The 8840-nt window shown below is 44.8% G+C and overlaps 1 non-coding gene and 1 pseudogene across 1 annotated transcript; both read right to left on the minus strand.

The window, feature by feature from the left end:
• Positions 1-1965: 1965 nt before the first annotated feature.
• Positions 1966-5361, minus strand: LOC149573777 (25S ribosomal RNA). The gene has a single exon (XR_016361069.1). It is a non-coding gene; the product is annotated as a 25S ribosomal RNA (ribosomal RNA).
• A 761-nt stretch (positions 5362-6122) lies between these two features.
• Positions 6123-7880, minus strand: LOC149573778 (18S ribosomal RNA; annotated as a pseudogene).
• Positions 7881-8840: the final 960 nt, after the last annotated feature.

Consider the following 8840-nt stretch of genomic DNA (forward strand, 5'->3'; position numbering starts at 1 on the left):
GAGTCGTACAAAAAAATTGCAGGCCATTAAGGCTTGAGGCACTTTGAGTCAAGGTTGCTGAGGTGGGTTGGGTTGAAAAATTTGGACGTTAACCAAAAAGAAAAAGTTAGCTGCTTTTGGATCTCGTACACAGCTCGGGGCACTTAGAATCAAGTCAAGCACAGTGACATAATTCATGCAAAAAATTTGGAGATGACTCGAGTCATGGTATCAGACTCTATTCGAGTTCAAAACTTTGGGACTTGACAAAAAAAAGAAAAAAGAAAAAGTTACCCAGTTTTGGGTCATGTAAGTGACTAGGGCCACTCAGAATCAAGGCAAGTGCAGTTACCCAAAAAAAAAAGTTGACCGCCTTTGGATAACAAACATGACTCGGTGCACTTAGAATCATGTCGAGCATGGTGACATGAGCCATGTGAAAAAATTGGAGGTAGTTAAGGCTCGACGCGATTTGAGTTGGGGTTGGGGTAGTTGGGGTGATTCGTGTCGGGGTTGTCAACACGGTTCGAGTTGAAAACTTTGGGCACTAACCCAAAAAAAAAAAGTTGACCTCTTTTGGACCACGTACATGACTCGGGGCACTTAGAATCAAGTCAAGCGCAATGACATGGGTTGTGAGAAAAATTTGGAGGCGATTCGAGTCGGGGTAGCCAACTCGATTTTGAGTTCAAAACTTTGGGTGTTAACCAAAAAAATAAGTTCATCGATTTTGGATCACATACATGAGTCGTCTGCCCTCGCAAAAAATACAAAACCTAGGGACCCACCTGGAATTTTCAGTCGGAAGATTTTTTTGCCCTCATGAAAATTTACATACCTCACCCGCTCAAAATTTGGACCTGGATGATTTTACCACCCTCGCAGAATTTACAAACCCCACCTGCTCAGGTTTTGGCATTTGGAAATTACAAAACCCCACCCGCCCAAAATTTGAACTTGGAAGATTTTTTTGCCCTCATAGAAATTGCAAACCTGACCCGCCCAAAATTGCACTGATTACCAACTCGACCCACATGGAAATTGCACTTGGATGAATTTTTTGCCCTCGAGGAAACTTTGGCACTTGAGAGATATTTTTGCACTCGCAAAAATCAGAAAACCCCACCTGACGAGAATTTGGCAATTGGGAGATTTTTTCACCCTTCCAAAAATTGCAAACCCCACCAGCTCAAAATTTGGGACTTGGGAAATTTTACAAAACCCCACTCGCCCGAAATCTAGCACTCGGGAGATTTTTCTGCCCTGGCAGAAATTTCTACAAAACCCCTCCCTCCCTTCCAGAATTTGGCACTCGGGAGATTTTTTTGCACTGGCAGAAATTGCAAACCCCACCCACCAAGAATTTGGCACCTAGGATATTTTTACGCCCTCGCAAAAATTGCAAACCCCACCTACTAAGAATTTAGCACTTGGGAGATTTTTTTGCCCTCATAGAAATTGTAGAGCCCACCCGCCAGAAATTTGGCACTTGGGAGATTTTTTCACCCTCGCAAAATTTTTTACAAAACCCCACCCGCCCAAAATGTGGCACTTGGGAGATTTTTCTGCCCCGATAGAAATTGCAAACCCCACCTGCCAAGAATTTGGCACTTGTGAGATTTCTTCGCCCTCGCAGAAATTTTTACAAAACCCCACCCTGTCGAGAATTTGGCACTTGGGAGATTTCTTTGCCCTCGCAAAAATTTTCACAAAATCCCACCCACTCAAAATTTGGCACCTGGGAGATTTTTTCCGCCCTCGTGATAATTGCAAACCCCACCCGCTCAGAATTTGGCACTTGGAAGATTTTCCCGCACTCGCACAAATTGCAAACCCCACCTACTAGGAATTTTGCACCTAAGAGATTGTTACGACCTCGCAAAAAAAACTTGCAAACCCCACCCACCCAGAATTTGGCACTTGGGAGATTTTCTGGCCCTCACGCAAATTACAAACCCCACCCAGCTCAGAGTCAAAAAAGGTTTTATGAATCGAGGCGATAGAGGGCTAAATCTTAGTGGATCATGGTAGCAAGGCCACTCTGCCACTTACAATACCTCATCACTTATTTAAGTCGTCTACAAAAGATTCTTCTCGCCGACCACTTTAAATTAATATCCAAGGTTTCTCCAATGGGCTAATGTGCCAATCAAAGATGGCCAATGACACGGGCCCCTGGGAGTACAAGAGCACCCCTACTGCAAGTCGTGATGTAGCTGGAGAGAGATATGCATGGCATCTAGCATGGATTTGGACTTAGAGGCATTCAATCATAATTTGACACATGGTAGTTTCACACCACTGGCTTTTCAACCAAGCGTGATGACCAAATGTGTGAATCAATAGTTCCTCTCATACTAAGTTGAATTACTATCTCGGGGTGGATTATTAGTAGGGTAAAACTAACCTATCTCACGACGGTCTAAACCCATCTCACGTTCCCTATTGGTGGGTGAACAATCCAAAACTTGGTGAATTTTGCTTCACAATGATAGGAAGAGCCAAAATCGAAGGATCAAAAAGCAATGTCACTATGAACGCTTGGCTACCACAAGCCAGTTATCCCTGTGTTAACTTTTCTGACACCTCTAGCTTCAAATTCCAAAAGTCTAAAGGATCGATAGGCCACACTTTCATGGTTTGTATTCATACTAAAAATCAAAATCAAATGAGCTTTTACCCTTTTGTTCCACATGAGATTTCTACTCTCGTTGAGCTCATCTTAGGACACCTGCGTTATCTTTTAACAGATGTGCGACCTAAGCCAAACTCCCCACCTAACAATGTCTTTCACCTAGATTGGCATGCCTAGACGCACCTTAAGGCCAAAAACATAGGCATTGCCCCATCTCTACCTCACGGAATATGTAAAATAATGTTAAAAGTAGTGGTATTTCACTTGCGCCCGAAAGCTCCCACTTATTCTAAACCTCTTAAGTCATTTCACAAAGTTGGACTAGAGTCAAGCTCAACAGGGTCTTCTTTCCCTGTTGATTCCACCAAGCCCGTTCCCTTGGCTATGGTTTCGCTAGATAGTAGATAGGGAAAGTGGGAATCTCATTAATCAATTCATGTGCGTAACTAATTAGATGATGAGGCATTTGGCTACCTTAAGAGAGTCATAGTTACTCCCGTCATTTACCCATGCTTGGTTGAATTTCTTCACTTTTACATTCAGAGCACTCGGTAGAAATCACATTGCGTCAGCATCCGCAGGGACCATCACAATGCTTTTTTTTAATTAAACAGTCAGATTCCCCTTGTCCATACTAGTCTTGAGTCAACTGTTTGCCAACTAGGTAAAGTCCTCTGAAGGGGGCATCCTGTGTCCATCGCCCGATTGGCACGTGACGGCCCGCCCTCGCCACAGGAGTAGCTTGGGTAGGCCACCAATAGCCCATGAGTTTGGGGCACAAATCCCTAGGCCTAGCCCTTAGAGCCAATCCTTTTCCCAAAGTTACGGATCTATTTTTCCGACTTCACTTACCTACATTATTCTATTGACGAGAGGCTGTTCACCTTGGAGACCTGATGCAATTATGAGTATGACTGGGTGTGATTGGTACTCGATCCTCTAGATTTTCAAGGGCTGCCAAAGGTGCATTAGACATCGTGGGATGTGAGGTTCTCTTCCAGCCGCAAGACCCTATCTCTGGTTGAACTGATTTTAAGGTGGGTAGGCTGTTAAAAAGAAAAGATAACTCTTCTCGGGGCCCCCACTGATGTCTCCAAATTTCCTAATGTTGTCATCCACCTCCACGTCCTAGTTTGAGAATATTAACCCAATTCCCTTTTGATGATCATGCAAACTGTTCCCTTGAAACAGGGTTTCCCCATCTCTTAGGATCGACTAACCCATGTCCAAGTGTTGTTCACATGGAACCTTTCCCCACTTTAGTCTTCAAAGTTCTCATTTGAATATTTGCTACTACCACCAAGATCTACACTGGGGGCCAGTCCACCCAAGCTCATGCTCAAGGTTTTGCAACAACCCTTGCATCCTCCTACTCATCGAAGCCTGGCACTTGCCCCAATGGCTGAGTATAGGTTGTGTACTTCAGTGCCATCCATTTTTGGGGCTACTTGATTCAGCAGGTGAGTTGTTACACACTCCTTAGCGAATTTTGACTTCCATGACCACCATCCTACTGTCTTAGTCAACCAACACCCTTTGTGGGATCTGGGTTAGTGCACAATTTGGCACCGTAACTCGGCTTTCGGTTCATCTCTCATCACAAGTTCTGCTTACCAAAAATGGCCCACTTGGAGCTCACAATTCCATGACGTGGCTCAACAGAGCAGCCACGTCAACTTACCTATTTAAAGTTTGAAAATAGGTCAAGGGTGTTACGCCCTCGATGCCTCTAATCATTTTCTTTACCCGATAAAACTCACACGTGAGCTCCAGCTATGCTGAGGGAAACTTTGGAGGAAACCAGCTACTAGACGGTTCGATTAGTCTTTCACCCCTATACCCAAGTCATATGAATGATTTGCATGCCAGTATCACTATAGGCCTCCACCAGAGTTTCCTCTAGCTTCGCCCTGCTCAGGCATAGTTCACCATCTTTTGGGTCCCAATAGGTGTGCTCCCACTCGAACCCTTCATAGAAGATCAGGGTCTGTAGGTGGTGCACCCCTCGAGAGGGGATCTCACTAGTCAGCTTCCTTGCACCTTGCAGGTTTTCCCAACCCGCCAACTTGCACACATGTTACACTCCCTTGTCTTTGTTTCAAGACAGGTCGGATGGAAAGCCCACTGGCCAGCGCCATGAGTGCACAGGTGCCTGAGAGCCCATCGTAAAGGCACGCACTTTGCTCCTTGACCACCATGACTGAAGTATTTTTGTGACCAAAAGGTCATGCTTGTGCTGCCGTGATAGCCTGCACTAGCACATCCCTCGAACTGAGCGGCAAATCGGCTCACGCCATTCCACATTTGATCGGGGCACATCACCAGCATCCATTGGCTTCCCTCCCAGCAATTTTAAGCACTCTTTAACTCTCTTTTCAAAGTCCTTTTCATCTTTCCCTCATGGTACTTGTTCGCTATCGATCTCTCACCCATATTTAGCCTTGGACAAAATTTACCACCTGATTAGGGTTGCATTCCCAAACAACCTGACTTGCCGACAATGCCTTGTGGTGCAACAGGGTCTGAGCTGGATGGGACTCTCACCCTCTCTCGCACCCCCTTCTAGGGGACTTGGGCCTGGTCCATCACTAAAGACATTTCTACAAACTATAATTTGACAGGCGTGGTCATTAATTTTCATGCTGGGCTCTTCCCGGTTCGCTTGCCATTACTAGGGGAATCCTGGTAAGTTACTTGCATTCAAAGACTTGATGATTCATGGGATTTTGCAATTCACACTAAGTATCGCATTTCGCTACATTATTCATTGTGGCAAGAGCCAAGATATCTATTGCCCAGAGTCATTATTTTGTTATGTTTTTGTCTTTCGGCGACCCAAGTGCGCAAGGCACTGGATCACACTTCATTCTTTGGATTTCTAAGGTGTGCGATGCACCCATGTGTTGGGTGTTGACACATCCCAAACCTTGAGCACCCAATGGGTGTGATGAGGAACACTATGGTGTGTCCCCACCCTATCACCTTGCAAAGCTAGGAGTCGACGCATGGGAGAGCCATGTCAGCGGACGGGGCCCCTACCCCAAAAATCATGTGAGTGCACCTATCCTAAACACAGAATGCTCCAAGCGATGAGTCAACACACTTGGGCAAGGCAATAGGGGGTTGCAATAGTCTTGACTTACCGCCATCGAAATGATGGATCCCTAGCACAGTGTCACATACGTGATCAGACCATGAAATCTCAATGGGGGACGAGGCCTGGACCCCCTCTGAATTGCAACTGAGAAGAGACCTCTCACTCTGACATAGACGTAATTCAAAGGCACTGATCCTAATCCAGATTGCATCTGAGTCTCTTCTTCACCCCGTAGGTAATCCACGCTTTTGATCATGGCATTCGATGTGATCCTCGACCTCGACAGTGCTGGACCTGTAGCTTGGCCATCTAGCACATTATTGAAGGACCTAGTGTCCGCACATCACTGAGATTTTGAGGGTGGGCAGGAGGCCAGCTCCATCGCCTACATGATTCAGGGTCTCCAACCAACAATGATCCTATTGCATTTTCACCTACGGTAACATTGTTATGACTTCTCCTTCCTCTAAATGATAAGGTTCAATGAACTTCTCATGATGTTATCGACAGGAACCACCGTCGTCACCACAATCTAAACACTTCATGGGATCATTCAATTGGTAAGAGCGATGGGTAGTGTGTACAAAGTGTAGGGACATAGTCAACGCGAGCTGATGACTCATGCTTACTAGTAATTCCTTGTTGAAGATCAATAATTGCAATGGTCTATCCCCATCATGATGCAATTTGGAAAGATTTCCCAAACCTTTCGAGCTAGGGAGAGAAACTTGTTGGTTGCATTAGTGTAGCATGCATGTGGCCCAGAACAACTAAGGGCATCACAGACCTATTATTGCCTCAAACTTCCATGGCCTAGGAGACCATAGTCCCTCTAAGAAGCTAGCTACGAAGGGGAACCTCCGCGTAGCTGGTTAGCAGGCTGAGGTCTCATTCATTAATGGAATTAACTAGACAAATTGCTCCACCAACTAAGAACGACCATGCACCACCACCCATAGAATCAAGAAAGAGCTCTTAATATGTCAATCCTTACTATGTCTGGACCTAGTAAATTTCCCTGTGTTGAGTCAAATTAAGCCCCAGGCTCTACTCCTAGTGGTACCCAAACACTCTAATTTCTTAGAAGGTGCTGGCAGAGTCCTTAGAGAAACATCCGCCGATCCCTGGTCAGTATCATTTATGGTTGAGACTAGGATGGTATCTGATTGTCTTCGAGCCCCCAACTTTCATTCTTGATTAATGAAAACATCCTTGGAAAATGCTTTCGTAGTGGTTCATCTTCCATAAATCCAAGAATTTCACCTCTAACAATGAAATACGAATGCCCTCGACAGTCCCTATTAATCATTACTCTGGTTCTGAAGGCCAACGAAACAGGACCAGACTCCTATCGCGTTATTCCATGCTAATGTATTCAGAGCATAGGCTTACTTTGAGAACTCTAATTTTTTCAAAGTAATGGTGTCAAAATCGTGACCCAGCTAATTAAGGCAAGGAACACACCATTGACAAAAGGGATGTGAGGGCCAGTGCACACCCAGAAGGTGGACCAACCGTGACGACCCAAGGTCAAACTATGATATTTTTAACTACAACAACTAAAATATATGCTATTAGAACTAGAATTACCATGGCTGTTGGCACCAAACTTTCCCTCCAATGGATCCTTGTTAAGGGATTTAGATTGTACTCATTCCAATTACTAGACTCGATGAGCCCAGTATTGTTATTTATTGTCACTACCTCCCCATGTCAAGATTGGGTAATTTGTGTGCTTGCTGCCTTCCTTGGATGTGGTAGCCATTTCTTAGGCTCCCTCTCTAGAATCGAACCCTAATTCTCTATCACCCGTCACCACCATGGTAGGCCTCTATCCTACCATTGAAAGTTGATAGGGTAGAAATTTGAATGAAGCATCGCCAACACAAAGGCCATGTGATTCGTCGAGTTATCATGAATCACCAGAATAGCGGGCGAGCCCATGGGAGCCTTTTATCTAATAAATGTATCCCTTCTAAGAGTCAGGATTTGGTGCACGTATTAGCTCTAGAATTACTATGGTTATCCAAGTAGCAAAGTACCATCAAAGAAACTATAATTGATTTAACGAGCCATCCATAGTTTCACAGTCTAAAATAGTTCATACTTAGACATGCATGGCTTAATATTTGAGACAACCATATGACTACTGGCAGGATCAACAAGGTAGCTTCTAACAACAAGGGGACCCCCAAGACCTGCTACAGCCAAGGGATGCCCGCCGTGATGGGAAATCAAAATTTGCATTCGCTCCATCATGCATCCAAACATAATCCACCGCACAAACAACAAGAATGACATTCATAGCACATGCAGGACTCATAACACTCAAAGATTTCACACAAGAGTAAAGTGTCCCATCATCGATTGGAGAGGGCCAAATAGGGAGCCTTGATTCACAAGCACTTGGGAAGAACATCTCGTACAACACCCTTTAGCCTCGAACTCACTATCTCCACCACTCAAAAAGAAACTTGAAGTCTGTACAAGATGCACCATGCACATAGCCACCTCAATTGTAAGGCCACTAAGAGACATCCATTTCCCATGCATATGCCTCCTACATGCCTGTTGAGGTGCACTCGCACAGACAAAATCCTTCTCAATCACAACAAACATTTTCCAATGACAAAGAGCTGGTTGCCAAAGTGCCAACAGAGACCACTGTGCTGAAGGGTGAAGGGCCATGTGAGTCAAAAACATGGCTGGTTATGCGATTGGCAGGGGCATCACTATGCACGCGACCACCTAAATTATAAGGCCACTCAAGGGCATCATGTATAACACCCCCTCTACACATTTATAGGTGATGAGAGCCTGCTTGCATACACAGACATGTCTAACCTCTGGCAAATATCTCCTTTCCCAGAAAAGCCTCACTAACCATTCCCCGTGACACATGATCTGCCAGTACAAGTACAGAAAAGTTCCTATGGGTGAACACTCACACTAGCATTGTCAGAAAAAATTTAATCTCATGCACATGCACATACTGAAGAACTTCATCATGAGGTAACCACCTGTGAGCACACACATCTCAAAAAAAAGCATTCATGCAATTTATTCCCCTAGATAGACATGTTGGGCCTGCACTTGTCAGAACATTGCAAAGACAAGCGCTCTGGTTCA

This window comes from Cupressus sempervirens, chromosome 2 (assembly GCF_028749045.1).
Source record: "Cupressus sempervirens isolate cs-2001-9-10 chromosome 2, ASM2874904v1, whole genome shotgun sequence".
NCBI lineage: Eukaryota > Viridiplantae > Streptophyta > Pinopsida > Cupressales > Cupressaceae > Cupressus > Cupressus sempervirens.